The 13,333-nt window shown below is 38.6% G+C and overlaps 1 long non-coding RNA gene across 1 annotated transcript in view; it reads right to left on the bottom strand.

The window, feature by feature from the left end:
• Positions 1-1,349: 1,349 nt before the first annotated feature.
• The window catches only part of LOC309640448, a 160,113-nt gene continuing 148,129 nt past the window's right edge, over positions 1,350-13,333 (bottom strand). Inside the window, exon 3 of the long non-coding RNA XR_014252230.1 lies at positions 1,350-3,277. This is a non-coding gene — a long non-coding RNA (uncharacterized lncRNA). The remainder of the gene's footprint in view (positions 3,278-13,333) is intronic.

Genomic DNA, 13,333 nt, shown 5'->3' with positions numbered 1-13,333 from the left:
TTTTTAAAAATGAGTTTTATTGATTTAATTTTGTAATTTATAAAAGTGTATAATTTATTTCAAAATGCATAAGCCGATGACTTTTACTGTTCAGGATTTTTTTGATAAAAACATTCATTTTATTGTTATTCTTGTACATGATTGATTGTGGCCAGGCTTTTTCCATCCTCTATATATTTCTGCATACAACCAACTTGAACTGACTGCCCATTTTCTTTAAAGAGTGTTTTCTACTTCTAATCAGAACAGTCTCCTTAGATTTCAGGAACATGATTGTTTTCAGAGTACAGTCTGGGCTCCACATTTTTCCATTTAATCACATATTCCCTTGAATTGCCTACTGACATTTTGTATTTATTAATGGGTTTAATAAACACCTACTGGTTAACTGAAATCATATGAAAATAAATTTAAAATTATGTTTCTAAATCCTAGTAACAAGAAAGGAGGCTAGAAATATTATTATCTAGGAAATATGAAGTGACCAGTCCTGTCTCAAATGAATGTTGAACATTTCAGTATCAAAATGCTAAGTACATCTTTTTTTTTTTTAACATCTTTATTGGAGTATAATTGCTTTACAATGGTGTGTTAGTTTCTCCTTTATAAAAAAGTGAATCAGCTATACATATACATATATCCCCATGTCTCCTCCCTCTTGTGTCTCCCTCCCACCCTCCCTATCCCACCCCTCTAGGTGGTCACAGAGCACCAAGCTGATCTCCCTGTGTTATGCGGCTACTTCCCTCTTCAGAACCATTTTTTTTTTTAGATTCCATATATATGTGTTAGCATGTGGTATTTGTTTTTCTCTTTCTGACTTAACTTCACTCTGTATGACAGTCTCTAGGTCCATCCACCTCACTGCAAATAACTCAATATCATTTCTTTTTATGGCTGAGTAATATTCCATTGTATATATGTGCCACATCTTCTTTATCCATTCATCTGTTGATGGACACTTAGGTTGCTTCCATGTCCTGGCTATTGTAAATAGAGCTGCAATGAACATTGTGGTACATGACTCTTTTTGAATTATGGTTTTCTCAGGGTATATGCCCAGTAGTGGGATTGCTGGGTCATATGGTAGTTCTATTTTTAGTTTTTTAAGGAACCTCCATACTGTTCTCCACAGTGGCTGTATCAATTTACATTCCCACCAACAGTGCAAGAGGGTTCCCTTTACTCCACACCCTCTCCAGCACTTATTGTTTGTAGATTTTTTGATGATGGCCATTCTGAATGGTGAGAGGTGATACCTCATTGTAGTTTTGCTTTGCATTTCTCTAATGATTAGTGATGTTGAGCATCCTTTCATGTGTTTGTTGGCCATGTGTTTGTATATCTTCTTTGGAGAAATGTCTATTTAGGTCTTCTGACCATTTTTGGATTGGGTTGTTTGTTTTTTTGATATTGAGCTGCATGAGCTGCTTGTAAATTTTGGAGTACATCTCTTGAGAAGAATTGTGAGATAACCTACATGTACCATGACATGAACTGCTTTTAGTGCTCAACCCATCTTTATAGCTCTAGCTGAAAGTAACCAATTGTTGGCAAATAATACTTTCAATGGTATAAGTCTTGGAAGAAATTACATCAAAATCAGTCGAAATACAACTAAACTTTGGCTTCTTTGTGGAAGTTCTGGAAAATGCATTAATTCCTCAAGAATGTCAGCCTTAAATATAGTTAATGGAAGTGTGGGTTTACATGTGGGTGGGGAGGGAGGAGCGATGCAAGAGAAAAAAAATGCTGAGTTGCCTTTCAGAAAAAATATTGTCTGTTGGAAGAACACTGAGTTCGGTTTGGAGTAAAACAATTTGGGGATTTGAGTCCATTCTTTGTTGCTTACTGTGTGCCCTTTGCTAGTCTCTTATCCTCTTTGATCTTCATTATTCTTATCTGTAAAATGTGGATAATGATAACGGTGGGAGGAAAATTAATGAACCACCCCCCCTCCCCCCCCCCCCCCCCGAAGATGTCCATGTCTTAATCCCTGGAACTTGTGAATGTGTTATGTTACATGACAAAAGGGGCTTTGCAGATGTGATTAAAGATATGCGCCCTGAGATGGGGAGTTATCCTGGAGTATTCAAGTGGGCCCAATCTGGTCACACAGACACTTAAAACTGGGAAACTTTTCCTGGCTGAAATCAGAAACATGTCATGAAAAATGAGGCAGGAGAGATGTGAAAAATGAATGGGATTCACCCTAATGTTGCTGGCTTTGACAGAGGAAAGAGGCCATGAGCTGAGGAATGGGGCAGACTCTAGGAGCTGGAATGGCTCTCACTTGACAGCCAGCAAGGAAATGGGCACCTTAGTCCTGCAACAGCAAGGAGCTAAATTCTGTCCACAACCTGAATAAGCAAGGAAAACAATTGTCCCCTAAAGCCTCCAGAAGGAAACACAGCTCTGCCGACACCTTAATTTTAGCCTGATGAGACCCTTGTTGGAATTCTGACCTGCAGAACCGTAAAATAATAAATTTGTGTTGTTTAATTCAGTAAATTTGTGGCAATGTGTTATGCAGCAATAAAAAACTAATACAATAACACTATCAATCTACCTCACAGGGTTGTTGTGTGATAATGTCTATAAAAATGCATCGGAAATTGTAAAGCAGCATACACAAGCTAATTGGTATCATTGATGTTCTCAGCATTATCAGGCTCTATCCTACTCTTGAATTGCCAGCTATTAAAACTACAGTCTTAGAAAATAATAGCTACCATTTTTCTGAGCATCTATTCTGTGCAAGATATTGAACATACGCAATATAACTTCATCTGTACCATGATTACGTGAGCTAGAAAGCATTATGCCATTTTACATATGTGGGACCTGACCAGAGATTTAACCCTATTGGATTTTATCAGATTTAGAATGTCTTTTAAACACTTTTTAAAATTTAAAATATATTTAAATTATTTAAAAAATTGAATTATAATTGGCATATAACATTATGTTAGTTTCAGGTAAGATTTATACTGTTAAGGGTTTATCTGCCTTTAGGCAACAGGGTGGGAAAAGTTTAGAAATGTAGTTCCAAAGTACTAGGAGAAAATTGTTGTAAGTTTTTCTTTGCTCCTTTTTGATCACTAAAGAAGAAAATTAAAATAGAACTTACCAGAAAGAGATGCAGCACTTGAAGTGATTAAATATAAGCCATTATCCAGAGTGTGTCTGCCTTTAGATCTTGGTTGGAAGATCCCTCCTGCTGAACTGTGGGTTCTGATCAGACAGGTCCCAGGGAGGTGTCTACTATGTGCACACTCTGTGTGATGAGAAAAATGAAAGAAGATGCTCAGTTTGAAAATGAGGCTTAAGGTACAATGCTTTGAATCCTGAAATCCCAAACATATCTCTGCGGAAGGAAATATTCTTTGAAAAATTAATTGAAGATGTTCAGCCCCACACTTGGAGATATTCTTCCAAACAGCTGCAGACTTCAGTGATGCTCTTTCCTGTGGTCAGAACAAAACTTTGTTTTTGGCAGAGAGAGAATGCTGGAAATGGCAGGTCATAGGAAGGTAAGCAAATAGGGAAGATAAGCAAATATCTTGGATTACTTAATGATTCTAATGCTTTTTCCCACATTTAAAGGCATGTGTTCTTGCGATTCTAGTTGTTATTTGAGTTTCTGCACCCTTGTTCTTCAACTCACATTCTGATAAAAGGTGTTTGTCGAAGTTTGGGGATGTAGACTGTAGCCTTGGGAAAAAAAGTCTTTTTTTTTTTTTTAACATCTTTATTGGAGTATAATTGCTTTACAATGGTGTGTTAGTTTCTGCTTTATAACAAAGTCAATCAGCTATACATATACATATATCACCATATCTCTTCCCTCTTGCATCTCCTTCCCTCCCACCCTCCCTATCCCACCCCTCTAGGTGGTCACAAAGCACCGAGCTGATCTCCCTGTGCTATGCGGCTGCTTCCCACTAGCTATCTATTTTACGTTTGGTAGTGTATATATGTCCATGCCACTCTCTCACTTTGTCACAGCTTACCCTTCCCCCTCCCCATATCCTCAAGTCCATTCTCTAGTAGGTCTGTGTCTTTATTCCCGTCTTACCCCTAGGTTCTTCATGACCTTTTTTTTTTTCTTATATTCCATATATATGTGTTAGCATACGGTATTTGTTTTTCTCTTTCTGACTTACTTCACTCTGTATGACAGACTCTAGGTCCATCCACCTCACTACAAATAACTCAATTTCGTTTCTTTTTATGGCTGAGTAATATTCCATTGTATATATGTGCCACATCTTCTTTATCCATTCATCTGTCGATGGACACTTAGGTTGCTTCCATGTCCTGGCTATTGTAAATAGAGCTGCAATGAACATTGTGGTACATGACTCTTGACTGGAAAAAGTTAAAGAAAACACACCCATACACTCATGACATTTAGTTTTAGGGCCAGTCCTATGGACAGCTGTGAAGTAGGGAGATTTTCTTTTTCCTAAAACTTTGCACTTCCCTATTTTCTGTGCTTTCTTCCATTTCAAAATCTTCCACTTCCAGATCCAAAAATACTCTTATGTTATCCTCATCCTTCACAATATTTAATAAACTGATTTACCCTTCTGTATTATTGACATACCTTAAGGGTAGTTGCATTTTAATGGAGACCTTGGTAGGTGTGGTTATTTCAAAGGGAAGGATATTTAATGGTAACACTGCAGGATCTATGGGTTCTTGAAGCACCTCAAAACAACATTAATTAGTAACCAGTTGCCTATTTCACCTCAATATCATTCCCTTCTCAGCCCAGCAGCTGAGTGTGGGTGCAGCTAATCTTCTTGGCACTAGTTGCTGGTTGTTCAATAGAATCCACCATTATTTAGGTATTTTAGTTATAACCAACATCTAACTAGGACTCTGAGTAATAAAAACAGATATAACTCATAGTCATCAAGCATTAAATCCATATTAACAATTAGTCCCAGAAAACTTACACTACTATGAGAAATACAGCAGAAAAGCTATATCCTTAAGTCTCTATTTCCTGCAAAGTGTGGGTTATACCTACCCATAAATCTGACCCAGATTAAAGGCTGATGCTAATGGTAAGTGTTCAGTACACGCTTGTTGAATAGCCCATGCCTTAAACAACTGGGCTTTGTGCCCTGGAATAGGACACATAGGACGGTCAGAGAAATGGGGCTAATTTCTCATATTGGTGACTATTTGAGATTGATGGAAGCCTATAAGACATATGATTTTCTTTCTCAACTTTGTGCCAAACAAAGTGTTTTACATGAGAGTAGAAGGGTTTGGAATGCTCTCTCTTACAACTTGCTTCCCCAATCAGTGGCAGGGAACCACTCTGTCACAGGTCTGAGTTACTTTTGCATTCTAAATGTTCTTCTGATGCTTTGAAAGAGCCCTAATCAGCTCTGTATCCCAGGGAAGACTGGAGAAGAGGAACTGATTTGCCAGGGGCATTCTTTCACCCCTTACTGGGTAAATCCACAATTGCTTGCTTTTCCTGGGGAAAGAATTAAACTCTTATTACTATTGATGATGTGGATATTTAGGATCTTGTTTTGAATCTACTAATATTTGACTGTGTCAATTCGATAGAAAAATAACTAATTATAGAAATAGATATTTGAATTTTATCCAGGGCACATTTAATATATCATTCAGACAACTTAGCAGTTCACACTAAGAGTACCAAAATGATGACATCTGCACTATGCGGTGGTCAAAACCATACGCCTTATGTTCACTGTAAACCCCTCCCACATAATTCATCACTTAAATCTGATCCATTTTACCTCCTACATAGTTCTTGTATATGTCCCTTCCTCTTTAGTCCCACTGCTATTGCACCAGTTCAAGTTCTCCTCACTTTTATCTTTATTTTGACATAATTTTCTACTTAAAGAAAAATTGCAAAAATAGTAAAGGAACTTTTATATACACTTCACCCAAATTCCCCAAATGTTAATGTTTTATAATATTTTCTTTCTTTTCTTCCTCTCTATGCATTTTTTCCCTGAACTGTTTGAAAGTAGACACGAGGCGTCTTTACCCCCCAATACCTCATTATGTATTTTTTAAAAACAAGGGCTTTTTATTACATAACTGCAGTACAAGAATCAAAATCAGGAAATTAACATCTATATAACACTATTATCTAATTTACAGACCTAACTCAGATTTCACAGTTTGTCCTGTAATGTCCTGGCATCAGGAGGAAACACTGTGTCGTGTGCTGCATTCAGCTCTCATGTCTCTATAGTCTCCTTTCACCAGGAACAATTGTTCAGTCTTTCTTTGCCTTTCACGACATTGACATTTTTGAAGTGGATGGGCTAATTATTTTGTACACTGTCCCTCAGTCTGGGTTTGTCTGATGATTCTTCATGATCAGACTCAAGTATGGATTTCTTCTCAGGGAATCATATAGGGAAACACGAGATATCAGTTTGACCCATTCCTGGTGATGCCAACTTGATCGTCTAGTCAAGGTGGAGTCTGCTAGTTTCTTTTATGTAAAGTTACTATTTTTCCTTTGTTATGGGTAAGTATCTCATGGGAAGAACCTCATCCTTTTTCACCGGGATTACACTATAGCCTGTGCTGGATCACTTTTATTAGCTTTGTCGTGTCCCCATCCTTCTTTGTGGCCTACAACATTGACCTGTGTAGACTGAGTTAACCTGGTCCTCTGGCTTCTGGGTGGGTTTGGTCAGTGGGGAGTCCTGCAGGAGATCTGAAGAGGGTAGAGAGTGAGTCCAGAGATACGTCCCCTGGGTTTCTTCTCCATAGGTTCCCCCCTCCTTTTCTCCCAAGACAGATGATGTTCCTCATTTGAAGGTTGGGGCATTTCTCAGCCTGCAGTTCTGGGTTTTATAACTGCCCCCTTCCCTTGTTGTCCCGAGTCTAGGGGTGGAGCATCCCTTGCAGTTTCTCTACATTTCCTACATTCTTTCCACACCTTTGTAGACTCTCCTTACATTTCCCAATTTGAACTTGTCATCCATTTCTTGCAAGGACCGTTAACAGTCTCCGATGGCATTGGGACTTTCTTTCTTTCCCATTTTCTCAGTTGCAGATACTCTGGTCTTCACCAGTCTCATTTCTGACTTGTTCTTATGTCGGTCCTGATGCAGGCAGAAGGTACATTCGATGCCAAAGGCATCAGTAAGGTAGATCGAGGATGAGCTTTTCTGCTCTGGAGCCAGTCCTCCAGCATGCCTGGGGGCTTTTCCTCACTCCCACATCTCTGGCATAACATGTGCCAGCAGACTTCTGCCTTGGTTTGCTGCTTAGCAGCTGACTTCCTATGTGGGTGGAGTCCTCCTCTGACCCAGTTTCTTTTTTTGACGAGGGCTCTAATATACTGCTTCACTCTGTTGGCCCCTTTCTCTGGATGCTGGGCCCTCCCCAGACTCCCACACATTTTGGGGGATCCTGTTTATGTCACCATTTTTCTGTTTTCCCTGCTAGAATCCTTTCCACCCTTTTCCACCTTGTTTTCTCCCTCCCTTCTCCATACTGATCCATATGAACCTACCAACCCTTGCCTTCTGGCTCCAGCTGGGTTTGGCCAACGGGGGAGCCCTGGCAGGAGATTCCAGGGAGTGGCTTGAGTGAGATCAGAGTATTTATATTTCTAGCTTCTTCCCTCTGGGGTTACCTTGAGCTGCCCACCTCCTTCCACAGAAGGTCAGAGCTCTGCTCCAGGTGGTCCTCTGCTTCCAGATTCTAGGAATTGCCTTCACTCCTCACCCCTTCTAGCTAGGGATGGTTACAGCCTAGCTAGGTATTGGGGCATTGTATTTTCCCTTGTGATTTCATCCTACAACTTTAGAAATAGTCCCTTAATTGAACTTTCTTGAATTTTCCTAACCTGAGTCTGATGGATGCTTCCTTCTAGGACCCTGACTGATACAGGTTCTGTGGTGACAACCGCATCTGTCTTGGCAGATCACCTGCTGCCTGAAACCTCATTTTGCCAAACTGTATTTTCTCAGGGGATCTCAGATACTGAAGACTGCTGCAACCAAGCTGGAGGATCACTGTGCCCTTTCGGACTGGTCATTTGACAGTAGACTACCTCCTTGGGCACCAGCCCTATAGCTGGGTCAGTTTCTCCCAGCTTTGTCCCTGCCCAGTCCTGGTCTCATTTCCCTCGTTACTTAGGCTGTTGAAGTATTAGCATGCCTTGTAGCAGAAGCAACACCTGCCCAGGTGAAAATAGGAGTCTCCTTGTCTGCAAGCTACATGAGACAGACTTTTAGTCTGGACCTGCACCTTATGATGATGGATGGACCCCAGAAAAGTAGGCTTCCAATCCTGTTCTCCTATGGATGCAAAGAAGTAGCTAAAATATTTATATATGAACCACCAAGGACATGCTTATCAATATGATTGCATAATGTAGTTTGCTAATTTAAATTTGTAGTTATTTTAGATATTGAAAAATGAGTATAAATTGGCTTCATTCTACAAGAATTTACTGTCAAGAAAATCCTGTACCTACTTGATAAACCTACAAATCTCTCCATTTATGGAGATAATTGAAAGTGTTTTAAAAATTGAGCCAGTAGATTACTAGTCGTGTTTTAGTATTTTTCAGCATACTGTTTTTAGGATAAGAAAAATTTCACCGTAACCCAGAAATGCATCTTTTTATCTTAAATTGTGCCACGTATCAAGGATAATTTGTAGCAAAATGTCCTAAATTACAATATGTTACTTTGAAGCATTTCTGGTTCAGCCTGCATCATGAAATCATTATATTTAGAGTTTTCTAGTAAGTTATTTTAATAGTATATTAATTTGTTTGTTGGTCTTGTGGAAACTTTATACCTTTTAATGGGATATTACCTACTGTAACATTTTGGAATTGCTATTTTGTACTCAGTTTTGAGTTGGTAGGTTCATCATTTGACAGGCTTTGCTATTTGTCTTATGCTACATGATTAATGCTCTCAGTCCAGCTCCTAATGGGCTTGTGTTTATTTCTGTTGAGGTTGGCATTAGTAGGTCTTCTCAGCAAAGACGCCAAGGACTGACCTGGAACAGACTCTAAATTAATTCTCAGCTTTGAAGATGTTCCTTCTAGGTCAGGATTGAGGCCAGCTAGTAGCACAACACACTGGAGCAGAATTGTCGCTTCTGTGTTTCTTCTAGTCCATGAATGGGGGGAGGGGCATCAAAACTAGTCAATGATGTTAAATAAATTCATTAGTTAGAAGGCAAGCAATCCTAGATAGGGTCTCACTTGAAATGTTTTAAGGCCTAATCCACTTACAATAAAGATAGATATAGGAGGAATTTTCAGTAAATTTCATAAGCAGTTGTGTGAAATCCTGATAATAGCCAGTGCTTTAATATTGAGAGATTAGCTGTTTTGTCCCCCATCCCCAAATTTATTGAGTAATTGTCAAATATAATTGTATATATTTAGTGTACAACATGATGATTTGATACACGTATACATTGCAGAATGATTACCAACATCAATATAATGAACATGTCCATCACCTCATGTAGTTAATCTTTTTTTTTGTGGTGAGAAAGGTGAAGATCTACTCTCAGCAACTTCCAAGTATACAATACCACATTATTAACTGTAGTCACCATGTTGTACATTAGATTTTTAGAACTTATTCTACCTATAACAGAAAGTTTGTATCCTCTGACCTACATCTTTTTTGTCTATGCCGTCAATTTGACCTTTCTTTTCTATTTGTGCAGTTACCAAAAAATAAGCAGGAAGAAGAAAAAAAAATTTAGGAAAAGAAGAGCCCAAACTAAATTGATAAAATTAGGTTTTAGTATTACCAGTTACATTATATTAGATATACTAATTTCACCCCAGTTAATTCAAGAGCTGTCTGCATCCCTTTGCCATTTGAAATAGAAGCATAGAATACTAGTGCTTGGAGGGACTCTAGAAATGATTGGTTCAACTCTTGATTTATCAGTTAGGAAAGTGCTTGGACATGTCACAGCTAGGTCTCAGTTTGCTAATAATATTATCCTATTTTTTTTTAAATGGCTGTGATAAAATGATATAATAATTTTGCTTGCAGATGTTTTTTTAAATCGTTGGGAAGGGTAGTCTAAAATTTTATTAATTGTTGTTTTACTTGAACAAGCTCATGGTAATGAAGCAGAGGATAATTGTACAACTATCAGAAGCCTAAAAGAGGTAGAGTTAATTAACACATAGGATTTCCTACCCCTGCTCCCTGGATTTTATTAAAATTTCTGCTTCTCCACTGCTTGACCTCTTATAGACTTGGTCTAGTCTATTGCTAGCCCTCGACCTAGGAATCCATGCTATTTAACTTTGTTGTGTTATACAATATAGAAGGTGAGTGGAAAAATAAAAAGGAGCCTCATGGTAAATGAGATTTGGACTCCCCCAGACATCTTTATCTAGCAGTGCAAACCAACCTGCTAATGGAAACACCCAAAGTCCCGTGCCCATATCTTAGCTTCCAGATATACCATGGCTGTGAAGTGGCAGAGGTCGGGAAAAGTACCAGTTAATTTATGGAAACCTTTCTTGCTATTTTGATATCTGAAAACTGAAAGCTGAAATTTTAACCACTGGCAATGAGACTGCTGTCATGATGCTAATGTTCAAGCAGGTTCCATTCTATCAGTCATGTTCTCATAGAGCTATACCCCTTCATCCCCTGAAGACCAGACAAACATAAGATGATGCTATCACTTTCTGGAAAATAACTTCTCCCAGATTGAATACTTAGGTGACAAAGTGATGATATATTCATTCATGGACAAGGTACCCTAGTAGGCCCTTTTGATAACTGAATTGAGAAACTACATTACTACTCTAATTTGGTTGCTCCTTAAGTAGGTTAATAGTTTACCTTAAGGTTAAAATCAGTTTAAGTAAACATGAGAAAAGTTGCTGAAATGCCTCCCCACTCCTAACAGCGACTTAAACTTACTAAGGTAGCTGAGCCCCAGGTGTTTGCACCCTGCCTCATTTTTCTTATCAACCAGCCTACAGGCTTTAAACACATGACAGTTGAAACACTGTAATATTGAGGTCAGAGGAAAACTGGTCCCCAGCTAAAGCTGAGTATCACTGGCCGGCTGCTGACACCATCCTGAGGCACCAACTGACTGACCTCAGCTTTACAAAACACTGAATAATTTTCAGGCCTAAGGACAGGCCACATGGTTTGGGCTTTTGAAATTGATGTTTTTATGTCAAAATTAGCTTTGGGATATATACGAACTGCCATAACTAATTGTCTTAGTTTCTGAAAATGTGGCTTTAAAGCAGGGGAATATCAATTACCAGTTAAGTAAAATTATATCGCAAATGCCTTGCATTTACAAAATGCTTTCACATGCACTGTCTTCTCTGATTCTCCTAACAACCAGCGGGGCAGGCCAGAAGATATTTTTATTCTATTTTACAGATAAAAAAACGGAGAGTTATAAAGGCTGAGCGATTTTCCCAGGGACACTACAGAACTGACATCTGATCTTCTGGCTCCTACTCCAGTGCCTTTCCATTGTGCTACATGGGCTGCCTGAGAGACACAGACCTGCATTCAGCCAGCCAGCTGATCAGCTAAAATGGACTGACCATGTACTAGTAATTGTATCCAAGGTATATATAGTTTTTTTCTTTGTAAATCTAAAATGACTAGGTAAATAATTTCACTTATTTGGTATTTATGTTGATTAAAGAGTATGCAATACAGCAAATTCATAAATTATCTCAAAAAATTTGGATAAGAAATCACATTCCATATGTACAGAGGCAATAATTTAAAAGTATCTTTGGTGGGATTTTCACTTTGTTTTCCCTGAAAGTCTATACTCAATATCGTGTGGTCCAGGTTTCTGCATTTATACAAAAAAAGTTTCCATTTAGTGTTCAGAAAGGCAATCCATTTTTGGGGCCCATAGAGTCAAGGAAAGGGAAACATGAACAAACCTAGAAAGATTAAAATCAACAAATTATTATCTAATCCTATATCATAGAAAAGAAGGAAGAGAAAGGAAGGAAGGAAGGAAGGAAGGGAAAGAAACTGGACAAATAGTAAAAGTCTGAAATAAAATGTTTTGTCAAATATTATTCTGTAATTTTACATGTCTGCTAATATACAGACATTTTAACTCTGCTATTCCTAGACATCTGAGGCATATTCTAGCTCTGTCTTCTGTGGTTTCTATATTCTGGTGCATTTTTGCTCCCTGAAAGCTTCCCTTTTCTTTTCCATAAACGTGGTTTCACATCTAGTATGGCATTTGCTTTACCCGTGCTTCACTCATCCTACCAGACATTCCACAATATTTATGAATAATCTTAATCTTACTCTGTCCTCTTGCTTCCTCCGACAAAAACTCTAACTTCAAAGATCAGAGAGCAGAGTTTCAGAGCTGAAAAAGTAAGCACAGACATCCCCTGATTCAGGCGGGTCCAATTAATATATAACTTTCATGCCTATGTCACCAAGATATGAATACTGGAGAATGAACACCCTATAAATGGCAGATCTTCTGGTGATCATACCCATCCCCACTTCTTTTTTGTGGTCATACCTTTTTGGTGTTCTTAGGAAACTTAAAGAACCACAGAGATCATTTAGCAGGAAGAATCTTAGGAGATTTTACTTAGCACATGGTGTTTACTACACAATGGAGTCAGACACTAACCTAGATTAAGCCTGATTCTAAGGCAAATTTTTATATAGATTTTGAATTTATGCTTCCACTGTAGCCAAAGAAGATGTGTGACTGGCACCTCCGACTAAAACTCTGCATGTGGAGATCTGCTGGTATTACTACCACAGTTCAGGGATATTATCAATTAAGTAGATTTTTGTGGGATGCTACAAGGACCTGACCATCGGGTAAAACACTGATACATCACAAAAAGGCAACATTGGCAGCTTCTCATGGACCGCATGCTGACAGAAGCACAGAGACTAAACTGTCGAGGGGGTGAAACACTGTGTGGTAGTGGTCTGGAATTTAAGTCAAAGGAAAATCAGAGGGGAAGGAAGTAGAGATGAACATTATGCCTGAATCCTAAATTTCAGAACGAGACAGGGGCTGGGGCAAACTTACTTGGATTCCAGGCCCAGTTACAGAGTGTTCAAGAAAAATGTGTCTTTTCATGCAAGCAACCTAAGTGTCCACCAACAGAGGGAATGGATAAAGAAGATGTATGTATCTGTACACACACACACTGGAATATTACTCAGCCATAAAAAGGAATGAAATAATGCCATTTGCAGCAACATGGATGGACCCAGAGGTTATCATACTAAGTGAAGTAAGTCAGACAGAGAAGGACAAATATTATATGATA

This window comes from Balaenoptera physalus (genome assembly GCF_965194825.1).
Source record: "Balaenoptera physalus genome assembly, chromosome: 13".
NCBI classification, from domain to species: Eukaryota; Metazoa; Chordata; class Mammalia; order Artiodactyla; family Balaenopteridae; genus Balaenoptera; species Balaenoptera physalus.
Note: the sequence above shows the minus strand (reverse complement) of the source record. Positions and strands in the feature narration are given on the sequence as shown.